Raw genomic sequence first — 11,028 nt, forward strand, 5'->3', positions numbered from 1 at the left:
CTTGTGCGGGTGTCCGGAAGTCAGAGAAGCAGTGAAGACCCCTGGTCTTTCAACTGAGCCACTAGAAGGACAGCGTGTCCGTGGCTGATGGCTGGGTCAGGACATTTACAGCTGTCCATTAGAGCCCTGGCCTTGCTTTTCCTTTCAGGAAAAGCTTTGGCACAAACCCATTGCCACCTGGTAGCAGTGCTCAAGGGGCCCTTTGAGCTACTTAGAAAACTTAACTTCCAGTGGATGCTTCTATGACACTGTTGAAATTGTCTGTCAGCGCTGGGGACAGAGGGTTTGCCCTGAAGAGGCCATGCACTCTGCACACTTCCTTAAAACTAAGCATTGTGTTGGCTGTACCGAGTAAGTCTGCATTTAATCATCAAATCAAGATCTTTTGCCTGGAGTGGCAGTGGCTGTGTTATTCCGCTAATGTCAAACACTTGAGAAGCAAAGACACTCACCTGGCTGGAGGAGGAGAGAATGGGCCAGACACCGCAATCAGGCCTGGCGGAGTCAGGGGACAGGCCAGTGCTGTTGGACAGTGAGTCCTTCATGGACCCCTGGAAGATGTCCCCCTCCCCTTCCCCCCACATCCAACAGAGGGGACTGGTCTCTATATTTAAAGTTGCAGATGTCATTTACAATAGACCTCTCCTGCCGCGCCCGCTGCTCCCCTCAGCAGTGTATTTCAGTAGATCTGCCTGTTCTGCTCCCCACTCTGTCTCTGGTGAATCCTCTCACCCCTGCACCTCTGGCCTGGACCCCAGTTCCTGTATGCATAAATAAATAAAAAATAAATCTTTAAAAAAATCTCCAATTGCCCAGCAAAGTAGGCCTCTCTGCAGATGGGATAATAGAGCTTGCGTCATTGTCCCGCCAAGGCCACTGCTCATGCCAAGATGGGATCCAAATGCAGCTACAATTACCCCTCAGCAGGGGATGAGTCAGAGAATTCAAGCGTGTGCTCTGACTCTGACATCACAACCGGGCCCATGTAAGATGGAGACGGCGCTGGGAGGGACGCTTACAGGGAAGCGGGTGGGAAAGCCCCATGGAGGCACGATGAACTCAGAATGCGAGTTTACCTGGTGAAAGAGTCAGGAACGTTAGTTACTGCGTTGGTTTTTGGTCTGCAGAGGTATCACTCCCTCTTTCCTCAGATGAGTCTCTAGGAGAGAACAAACAATGTAAATAAAAAGTGAAATCTTCAATGGTGACAAGTGACACTGGAGCTGTGCCTGGCAGCCTTGTGCTTCACACCCAGCCTCTGCCTCGGACAAGGTGTGATGCCTTATGTCCCTTCCATCAACTCCCTCATTTAATGCTTCCAAGCCTGTGAGGTGAGGATTATTTTTCCCAAACTGTAGGAACAGATCAAAACAAAATGGGTAAGATTTTCATATATAAAAAAAGCTGAACAAGCAGAGAGATTGAACTATTGCTCACAAAGACCCAGAGTATTATTTTGATTATAAATATTTGAAATCCAAAAAAAAAAAATATTGAAATAGAAAAAAAGACCCCAGGTAACCATGCTATATCAAGAGGTGCAATGTCCTCAGCTAACCCACTACAAGCCCTGGTCCTTAGGGCCAACTTGAGAAACTGATTTATGGGATATTTGAAAGGTTGGAAATAAAACAGTCACTTTACCTTCTTCTGGAACGGTATTCAACACACTAATTATCAAAGAAATATACATTAAACCACAATGTGACACAGAGTAGGTTGGCTATTATTTTTTAAAAAGTAACAAGTTTTGGTAAGGATGTGGAGAAAAGTCAATCTTGGCACACTGTTGGTAGGAATATAAGTGAGCACAGTCATTATAGAAACTAATATGGAAGATTCCCCACCCCCAAATTGAAATTATTATCTCACAATTACTCTGGGTAAACAAAAATAAGAATTATATCTAGGTCCTCAGACATTTATGCCAGTCAGTGTAGTGAAATAATAGATTAACTGGAAAAAAGTATATAAAATTTTTTATATAAAACGAAAAACTATAAGAAGTGGGCATAAGCAGGAATAGCCATTTCAACATTGAGGGTAAGTAAACCATGAAAGATGGTTAAACAACATCTGTCAGGAGAAAAATAACCATACTTTAAAACAAGCTTTTGATCCCATACACCAGTCAAAATGAGTAATGTATCAAAGTTTGCATATTTTATTCACTCTGCTTGTTTCTTTCTATATGCCTAATTCCTGTTTTGTCCCTGACTCTTTAGCAAATATTTTGCACAAGTCTTGATTGTTCATTCCCTTCGCAATGTCTTTTTGCAGAAAAGATCATTTTAGTTGTGATGATGTGGACCTTAACACTTTTTCTACAGTGGCTCATATACTTTGACATTTACATAAAATGCTTTGCCTAACCCATGGCCACAGAGCTGTGCTGCTTTCACGAGAAATGTGACAGTACTAGGTTTTATATTAAGGTTGAAGATTCATGCTGAAAAAAAAAGTTTTATATATGGGGCAAACAATGAGTCAAAAATTTTTGTGCATGGTATAAACCAAATTTCATTTTAAAAAAATTATCCTGGGCCTCCCCGGTGGCGCAGCAGTTGAGCGCTGGGTTGTGAAGCTGCCCGCAGCCTCTGCGGTGCCGGTTCGATCCCCGGCTGCTCCCCGGCCACCAGAGGAGGGTCCCACATGGCGCGCAGACCTCTCCTGCCGCCCGCTGCTCCCCTCAGCAGTGTACTTCGGTCCTTCTGCCTGCTCTGCTCCCCGCTCTGGCTCTGGTGAATTCTCTCACCCTCCCGCACTTCTGACTGTACCCAGTGCTTGTATAAATAAATAAATAAATATTAAAAAAATTAAAAAAATTTAAAAAATTATCCTTCCCCCATGGATTTTCCTTAGCATATTATCAAAAAATCAGTTGAGTATATATGCATGACTCTCTTCCAAAACACTATATTTGCTCCACTAATCTTTGCACTAATACTTTATTTTCTATTTTAATGTTATACTGACACCTAAAATCAGATTATGTGAATATAGTACCTTTATTATTCTTTTCATTTTTTTTTTATTTTTCATGTAATTTGTAGAATCAGCACAATTCTGTGATTACATATACTTTCCACTTCTTAAAAATACATGCTTTAATTGGGGTTGCTTGAATCTATAAAACAATTTAGGATTGCATTTAAAAGATTGATTTTTCACAGTTGAACTTCAGGGAGTATGCTTTACTTTCTCTTCTTATTTGCATTCAGGTTCCAACATTTCTGATTTATTAAATTTTAATCTGTGGGTATGGAGTCTAAGCTTCCATGTATTTTCTATAATTCTTCTAAGAGAGTCTCAGGTACTTAGCTAGCATTGGTCCATAGATTATTCTATGGTATCCCCAAGAGAAGATTGTCCCTTCTAACTCAAAATGTTTGACTATTAAAATATCAATAAGCTTAAATAATTTTCCAACATAATTCAGAAAAATAGTATTTTAAAATTTGAAAAAGAATAATTTTTTAATTAAAGAATTAAAAACTTCTATCCTAGGTTATGCTTCTTTATTATATTTTAGCATGTCTATGTTTATGAGATTTTTCAGAGAATTATGAGAGGTTATATTCTCAGGAAGAGAATACTGGATTCTAGAGAAACGAATTAATCAACTTCATTGTTTTAAAAATAAATTTGAATGTACACGGATGCATGTTACATTATTTCTAGGTGACAGCATTTCAAGAATGATGGCATGACACTGTGGGCTTGCTATGATCAAGTAGAAATAGAGGGTGAAGTCAGAGAAATCTAGGATTGGATCCTCATTCTCTTAAAAATTGCACAACATTGGGGCAAACTATGTGCCTGTTTGGCTCTTGGTTTTCTTCTCTATAAACAGATGTTGAATTATCTATTTTACAGTTTCTGTGTAGATTACATTAGATGATGTGTACATTTAGGATTTAGTGGGAAAACATGATTGAGTTCACCATGTTTATATTAATAGGCTTCAGGGGTGATTTTGAGATGCAAGTCTTCCTGTTTTTACTGTTCCTGGCAATTTATCTGTTCACCCTGATAGGAAATTTGGGGCTGGTTATATTGGTCATTGGGGATTCCTGGCTCCACACCCCGATATACTACTTTCTGAGTGTGTAATCCTTCTTGGATGCCTGCTATTCCTCCGTTGTCACCCCCAAAATGTTGGTCAATTTCTTGTCAGAGAACAAGGCCATCTCGTTCGTTGGCTGTGCCACTCAGATGTTTCTCTTTGTGACTTTTGGGACCACGGAATGCTTCCTCCTGGCCGCGAAGGCGTATGACCGCTACATGGCCATCTACAACCCGCTCCTGTACTCGGTCAGCATGTCCGCCAGAGTCACATGACTGTTAATACTTTTAGTAACTGTTTATTTGTTGAAATTCTGTATATTTTTACAAACCATTTTTTTCTACTTGTTTCTAAGATCTGTTATGCTCTTCACAAGCACATTATTGAAATAGACCCATCGTTCTCTCATTTTACATGTAATGGAGAATGTTGTAGTGCTAAGAATTGATAATAAATTCAGATATGTGGCAACCCATAAACATGTGCCTTCATTGCATTAAATGAAATGTTTTTGACAGTTCTTTATGTATATGATCATCCTATGTATTGGCATTGCTGTGAGCCTGACTTATGATATTATATGCATTGACATAGTAATGTCCCTGATGATGAACCTGTGGAACCACCTGAGATAGAGCAACATCACTTCTCAGTTTAACAAGAACCCCTTGTTTAGGAAGACATGTGTTTGTAAGCAGACATATAGTAACAAGGTCAGATGAAAAATCTAGTTGTGCTGAGTTACTGTGTAAATCCAAATTAACAGGTGGTCCTGATTATATTCACTGAAAAGTGGCAGAAATATATGTACGAATATTAAGCCAATTTGGGATGCCTATGCATCTTATGATATCTTATCTCATGATCCAAATGGTTTGTCCAGATTTTAGTGAGATCCAGCTGGCACTATCATTTGGAATAGTGATGTTCCTCTTCCTGCAGACAGCTGCCAGGAACTCTGGGCTAAGTCACTTCCTGCTCCAGGAATTTGCCAGGAGCCTCAGAACCTTCATCCTTTACTGCCCAGTGAATTGTATGGTCTCACTGTTGTAATGGTTCCTTGAATAAATTCACAATGTGATTATGTGCATTTAACATAGTAAGTTGTAAGTAAAACCATTTCACTCCAGCAGAAGTTGGCACTATACGGATCTGAACATTATGCAATAAATATTTATTCATTTAGGGGAATTTAACAAATAACAATACATCTCATACACTGGTCTAGATTCTGGGCTAGATTAAAAATAAGTCAAATATGAGTTAAGGAAATTAAAGTGCATAATATGTAAAGTAGTGATATTTGCAATAGGTGCATTTAAGAAAGAAGACATGAGGAGCTGTAAAGGAAGTGAATTGCAATGGTCATAGTCTAAGATGTCTCACAAAGGGAAATATTCAAAGAAGGAATCATGTGAATATCATTGTAAATAGGATTCTGAATAAAAAATGCAGAAAAATTACAGGCGATATATTGGGAAATAGATCCTCGTCTTAGCAGTGTTGGAATTTTATTTAGTTTCAACATTCACATTTAGGGACATCCCTTTAGATTACTGTATTGTGTTTTAAAGAGACTTTTCAGTTGGCATCTAAACAGTTTTCACAGAATAAAATTTATAGCAACAATGCTATTAAATATAATGAAAATATGGGAAGAAGAAAGGAAGACCACTACCACTTCAAAATAAGTTTGTGCTCATACACTTATGCAATGAAAATGCAGTTTGAGGAAGGAAGAGTAAACATTTACTTAGTAGGCTGCTTTTTCTTCCTTGGTTCTTGGCCTGAATGCAGAGGAGTTGTGGGCTCTGCCAGGGCATCACAAGGTCAAAGGAATCCCGGGTAAAGCTGAGAGAGGACCAGCTCATCAGGGAGACCCATACACATGGGCGGGGGTTCAGCTCTGGGAAAACACAAATTGACCATCCTGTTGTAGCTTAGCCTTGAATGTTGCTTGTCTCTTGTCATTCTTGAATTTAAGTGTAGTTTTAATAAATTCATGTGTCTAGTTCATATGTGCCCAGTAAAATAAGGAATGAATTTTTTGCTTATGGTCTGGATGAGAAAATAAAATAGGAAAAAAAACCCAGCATGGTGTTGACTCCAGGAATTTGGATCTGTGGTCCCTGAACAACAAGCTCTGTTTAGATTCAGGCCAATGCATAAACCAGAGGATGGAGTAGAGTGACAATGAATTCATAGAAAATTGTACGGAAATATGCAATGTAATTTTGCATTGATTACTTTTTAATTGCCAAACTAGGCAAATGAAATTATAAAATATTTTTACCTGTAACTATTGGGGGCTACTCAATTTAAGTCATATGGATATTAAGGTTAATACTATACATTTAAAACTATATGTGACAGCCTACTAAGTGCATGTTTACCCTTCTTTCCATATACATATATATAGATTTGGGTAAATATGTAAATATATATTTATATATATCAATGCTCATATGTTGAAGACATCACTCCTGGTACTTCTGTATGTAGCTCTAGTGATAAGATCGTTTTACTGGTAATTATTTAAAACTAAGTATTGCGAGTGTACCCTAGTCCAATGGACTGGTGTCATGGAAGAAAGGATCACAGCACAGAAATAGGGAGGGTAATAGACACAGGAAGCTAGAAGAAAAGACATCTATCAAGATGAAGGGAGAGGGCCTCACCAAAATCAGCCCTAATGCCAGCTGGATGTCAGGCTCTGGATTACAGAACAGTGAGAAATAACTTGTGAATGTTTCAGCTCCCAGACTTTTACATTTGGTTATAGCAAACCTAGCAAAGTAACACACTCAGTGTCAGTACATATGTGCACATGTGTTCACATGTGTGTGCAGGTGTATATATCAGAGTGAATGGAGGAAGAACAGAGGATGATAGTGTTTTCCTGTATGTGTGGGAACTGCTTAGGTAGAGGTGTGGCTACGATCTTAATATGAAAGTGTCTACCAAATATAAAAAGAGATGCTACAACAAAGTTTTTAAAAGCCTTTTTGATTACGAGACAAGGAGCTTAATTCTGTATTTATTTCATTGTAATGGTGAAAGTGAAAAATATACTTTTTATAATAAACCTACTGTCCATACACTATTTGAAATGAAGTATGGTCTCATAAAATATATAAATATTTCACTGTGGAAAATAAATCATTTCATCTCTGATGCCTTCAAAATAGATGGTTGAATATCTAGAAAATCTTTGTTCATCTCCCCAATCAAAAATTTAGAGTTCTGCAAAACAAGACCAAAACAGACTCTTCATTATGTGGTTTCAAGGAGAATTAACTGTGTCTGAATACTTAACATAGTTGTATGAGTTCTTGAACTTTTTTCCTTGGGAACAGGCCAAACACTTCTCTTAGGAATTAGTCTCACAAGGATGACCAAAGTTTGCATTATCATCATCCACGCTATATCAGGTGCCCAGAAATATAAGGATGAGAGACAAAGCAGCTCTGTCTGAGAGTCTCAGAACAACCTGATATATTCTTTATAGACATCACACCAGGCAAATTTCCACTTGACCAGAATCTTAACAAAATTACTAGGTTAATTTATTTTGCATCAGAATTAAAAAATATGAATGCACAAAAATTGAAAAAGACCTTATCACAAAGAAAATATAGATTACAGAATTTTTTTTTTATAGAGGCATGTTTTATTTATTTATTTATTTATTTATTTGTTTGTTTTGCTTATACATGCACTGGGTACAGTCAGAAGCGCGGGAGGGTGAGAGAATTCACCAGAGCCGGAGCGGGGAGCAGAGAGGCAGAAGGACAGAAGAACACTGCTGAGGGGAGCAGCGGGCGGCAGGAGAGGTCTGCGCGCCACGTGGGACCCTCCTCCGGTGGCCGGGGAGCAGCCGGGGATCGAACCGACACTGCAAAGGCCACGGGCAGCTTCGCAACCCAGCGCTCAACCGCTGCGCCACCGGGAGGCCCAATTACAGAAATTTTTGACTCAGATGTATTTCATATTTTACTCTGAGAAAAATTTGAGGTTGACAAATTTCTAGACAGATCGTTTTGGAGAAGCTTTTTTTTTTTCATTCTACTGACATTGGCTCACAGTAAGTATTACGTTCAAAATTAAGAATTTTATTTAGAATCAAATAAAATGGCAAGAGTCCTGAAGGGCATGCACACACATGTCATTTAGAATTTCTCAAAATGAGGCAAGTTCTTCTGGAAATGGAAATAGAGAGTGAATAGAATCAGGGTAAAATTCAGTGACTACAAAATTTCGGAAACAATTTTGCAGAAATTTGATTTTAAAAGCTCAATTTATGAAAACATTTTATCTTCTGGAATTTTGTACTGATATCAGCGCATATTAAAAACTCTAATACACCATATTGAAGTCCTTTTAATTTGATTTTGTCATTAACATAAACATTTTTAGAAATAAAAAAGATTAGATTTATGCCATAAAACCATACTTTATTGGCTTATATACATATATATATAATTTTTTTACAACCTTGGTGAAATTAATTTTAATGAGGAATATTGTATTTGATAAGCTCTCTATACTTAGTTTATATTGTATACTAGAGCATGATCATTTAATAGCTTTCACTAAGGATAAATTTATTAACTGTCCTCTTCCTCATCTAAAAAAATATGGCTAACAGTCACACCAATGGTATATTTTATTTGAAATAAAAACATGAAAAAAAAGAGAAACACTTAGAACAGTGTCAGCTTCATACCAATTAAGCAATATATCTGGATTTATTACATCATCAATAATAATTAACTTTTACCCATTTCTATATATGACAATCAAATTCAATTTCTTCACCTTTTTCTGTAAACCACACATTGTTATCAACCACTAAATATTTAACTATATACAGACACAGCATTCATAAAAACCTAACCTTTTGATGTTATATCCACTAAGTATTGAATTTGACTTCTCAACAGGTAAAAGCAGTGGAGAACAACGCATAGACGAAATAATACATATGTGCCTTATCATCCTTTTGGAATTTACAAATGCTGAAGACATCCAGCTGGTGCTCTGTGTGCTCTTTCTCCTGATATACCTGGTCACTGTGCTGGGGAATGCAGGGGTAATACTGCTCATGCGACTTGATGCCCAACTTCACACCCCCATGTATTTTTGCCTCAGTCACCTGTCTTTCATTGACCTCAGTTACTCATCTGTCATCTCACCTAGAACCTTATATAACTTACTGACCTCCAACAAGAAGATTTCATACATGACTTGCTTCACTCAACACTATATTTTTGTATTCTTTGTTGCTGCTGAATGTTTTCTCTCTCCTCCACGGCCAATGATCGCTATGTAGCCATCTGCAATCCTCTCCACTACCCTGTTGTCATGTCCACAAGACGCTGCTGGTCCCTGGTGTTCCGGCCCTATTTGGTAGGTGTCACAGACTGTTTAGTCTCTCTGTTTAGCATGAGGAAATTGACCTTCTGTAACTCCAATGAAATCCCTCATTTTTTTCTGTGATGCGTTCCCTCTTATAGCCCTGTCTTGCACTGAAACCCAGGACATTGAAATCATGATATTTCTTTTTTGCTGGCTGTACCATTCTCGGGTCTCTAATCACAGTATCATTTTCCTATGTGTCCATTCTCTCTGCCATCCTGAAAATTAAATCTACTTCAGGAAGGAGAAAAGCCTTCTCCAACTGCGGCTCACATGTGGTGGCAGTCACCATCTTTTATAGCACCATGATCTTCAGTTACTTAAGACCGAGTACATCCTACTCCTTGGGAAGGGATCAGGAGGTGTCTGTGTAAAACACAATAGTGTAAAACACTATCGTGACCCCCATGCTGAAACCCCTCATTTATAGTCTTCTCAACAAAGAAGTGAAAGTGAAAGTGTCCTTAGACTCCTGCAGAAGAGAGAGGTTTCCAGGCACTTGAGATAGTGATGTCCGGGGAGGGGTCGAGGGCCCAGGGGGTTTCTGGCGCCATGGAGGATGGGGGCATTTCTAGCTCCAGGGTGTGTGTGTATGTGTGTGTGTGGAAGCGTCTCCTCAGGTCACGTCTCAAAACCTGAATGACTGCTCCTTTTAATGCAGACACACACACACGTGTAACATCCCAAACGCTGGCAGCTCAGTCCAGAAGCGCGACACCACCTTGTTCTCTTCCCCAAATGCGCGAGAACCCCCATTTCAGCGGGTTCTTGCCTCCACGTCATTCTGTCTCCCCATCTTCAGGGCTCTGACGTCACACACTCCGGCTTCCTGCTCCCCCCCTGCACACCCCCCCCACGACTCTCCGGGCTGCATCCCCCCTCGCCCGGCCGACCCGCCCCTCCAGCCCCCCTGCGCCTCCCGCCGCCCCAACGCCTCCTCCACTAGCCCTTGTCCCGCCTCGGCTGCACCGCCCCTCCGCGCCACCAGGCGGCGCGCGCTGCTGCTGCGCCCCTGGTTCCCCCCGCGAGCCTCTCCTTCCTCGGCCTTGCCCCGCCCCCTGCGTGTTGACGTAACATCGCTGTGCGCTTACGCAAGCGCTGCGGCAGGAGCTGAAGTGGCGGCAACACGGAAACCAGGAGCGCCCGCCCCGGCGGAGCGGGCCCACAGGGTGAGGAAGGAGAAGCCCCGGGAGGGGCAAAGCACAGGACGGGGGGAGCGCGCGCCGCCTGGTGGTGAGGCGGGGAAATGCGGCCTCGCGGGGAATCATGTGGAGGCGCCAGGGCGCGCGAGGCCGGGCGGGCGGGGCCGGGGCGGGCCGCCCCTTCTCTCACTGTGGGGGCGGCGGGCTCGGGGCCCCTGTGGCCGGGTCCGTGTCCCCCGCGTGTCTGTGATGCACGTGGACACGATCTGCTGTTTTACTGGCTGCGGGAATTCCAGGTTCACAGCGTGTTCAGAGACGTGGGCTCTTCGCCTCCGCGTCCGCTTGATTTTCTAAACTTCAGCCGCAGCAGGACGAGCGGGGGCGCCCCGGTGAGCACCCCGG

At 41.0% G+C, this 11,028-nt stretch overlaps 1 pseudogene across 1 annotated transcript; it reads left to right on the forward strand.

Moving 5' to 3' along the window:
- Positions 1-9,050: 9,050 nt before the first annotated feature.
- LOC311185593 (olfactory receptor 8H1-like) lies at positions 9,051-9,858 on the forward strand (annotated as a pseudogene). Its single transcript has one exon. The product of its transcript is annotated as an olfactory receptor 8H1-like (transcript).
- Positions 9,859-11,028: the final 1,170 nt, after the last annotated feature.

Source organism: Talpa europaea (genome assembly GCF_964194135.1).
Source record: "Talpa europaea genome assembly, chromosome: 1".
Taxonomy (NCBI): Eukaryota; Metazoa; Chordata; class Mammalia; order Eulipotyphla; family Talpidae; genus Talpa; species Talpa europaea.